The following is a 1,995-nucleotide window of genomic DNA, read 5'->3' as shown; positions in this document are numbered from 1 at the left end:
TTTAAGCCCAAGGACCAGCACAACAACGAAACAGATTTATTGAATTAGGTCTTTTTTAGTGTTTCTAATTAGAACAAATTACTTTTGCTCAGGAAAATAATTGTATGAAAGTTTCAGGAAAAAAAAAAAAAAACCAGGATAAAAGAACTTGAAAGCAGCTCAGCCTCTACAAGATTGACTTCATCAGACAAGTCATACTTAGTCCTCCCGGTGGTCCCCATAAGAAGAAATGCTATTTACATTCTACAGATGTGGTAGAGACTACTACAGTGTATGTATAACTTAGATGGCTCAGAGCCCGACAATTCCCTTATTTGAATTTCCACTGAGAGGGGCTAGGAAGGTAGCTCAGTGGTAGAATGCTTGCCTTGCATACATGAGCCCCTGAGTTCGATTCCTTAGCACCACATAAGCAAGAAAAGGCCAGAAGTGGTCCTGTGGCGCAAGTGGTAGAGCGCTAGCCCTGAGCTGAAGAGTTCAAAGACAACACCCAGTAGGAATTCAGGCCCCACAACCACCAAAAAAAAAATAAAAATAAATTCCATTGAAATAGAGGTGCAAGATACAAAATTACCTACAGGGCAGTTTTGGTCATTGACAAAGAGAAACTTGAAACACTGCTTCAGTCAGCTTGACAAGAACTATTAAGCACAGCAGGAGGTAGCTAAAACCCTATTTAGAACCTTCTACAGAAGTAGGGAGTTAGGAGTCAAAAGTACATATACTGCTACTATTGTCACTGCTGCCCCTTCTCTGCTGTCTTCTCACCTATGGGTTCCTGGGCTGCTGCAGAGAGTTTGTTTTCTAAGGCCTCTAGGTCCAGCAGTGTCATTGGCCAATAACTGCATGCTGGCACAGTGAGGGAGATCTCTTTGCTATAAGCACGAGGGCTACCATTGGCTAAGATGTAAATCTCCTCTCTGGCTGCTGGAGTATGAAGGCCCAGTTCTTCAAGCTCCTAGAGTCAAACCCAAGTATCAGGCCTGGGGTTTATTTCACCACAGACAACTTTAGTCTGCCCATGCCTGCGGTCACAGTGGTGTTATGTTTACCCTTTTGCTTCTGCCTTTTGCTACTATGGACTGTGTTCTGTTCTTGGATAGAAGACACTTTTTTTTGTCTTTAAACATTTGTACAAAGAGTTGCTATTCAACAAAACAGTTTATGAATATGGTGTGTCTTGATCAATGTCACCCCTTTAAACATTCTCATTCAGCACTCCAATCCACCCCTCCCTCACTTTCCTTAATTTTCTAGAGTTTGTATTGAATTTTTTTTGCCATTTAACAATGCATGTTGATCTGTGTTACTCCTTCCAATATTTTCACCCCCTTTGACCTACCCCTTCCCTTTTTTTTTTTTAATTTTTGGGTATATACAATGAATTCTTAACTATATTTCTACTTTTGTGTGTGTGTGTGTGTGTCGGGTCATACAGCTTGTACTCTGGGCCTGGGCGCTGTCCCTCAGCTCTTCAGCTCAAGGCTACCACTCTACCATTTGAGCCACTGCACCACTTCCAGCTTTTTCTGTTTATGTGATACTGAGGAATCAAACCTAGGGCTTCATGCATGTGAGACAAGCACTCCACCACTGAGCCACCTTCCCAACCCTATATTCTGGTTCTTTTTTATTTTTATTTTTATTGTGAAAATACCATACAGAGGGGTTACAATTACATGGGCAAGATTATGAGTACATTTCTTATCAAGCATTGTTGTCTCCTCCTTTGTTTCCCCTTCCCATCCCTTCCCCACCCCCCACCCCACCCACAAATTCTAGTTCTTTAAAAAAAAATTCATGGGGCTGGGAAGGTAGCTCAGCGGTAGAGTGCATGTCTTGCAAGCATGAGGCCCTGGGTTCGATTCCTCAGCACCACATAAACAGAAAAGGCCGGAAGTGGCGCTGTGGCTCCAGTGGTAGAGCACTAGCCTTGAGCTGAAGAGCTGAGGGACAGCGCCCAGGCCCAGAGTTCAGGCCCCATGACTGGCAAAA

This window comes from Dipodomys ordii, unplaced genomic scaffold, assembly GCF_000151885.1.
Source record: "Dipodomys ordii isolate 6190 unplaced genomic scaffold, Dord_2.0 Scaffold85, whole genome shotgun sequence".
In the NCBI taxonomy this organism is placed as follows: Eukaryota; Metazoa; Chordata; class Mammalia; order Rodentia; family Heteromyidae; genus Dipodomys; species Dipodomys ordii.
Note: the sequence above shows the minus strand (reverse complement) of the source record.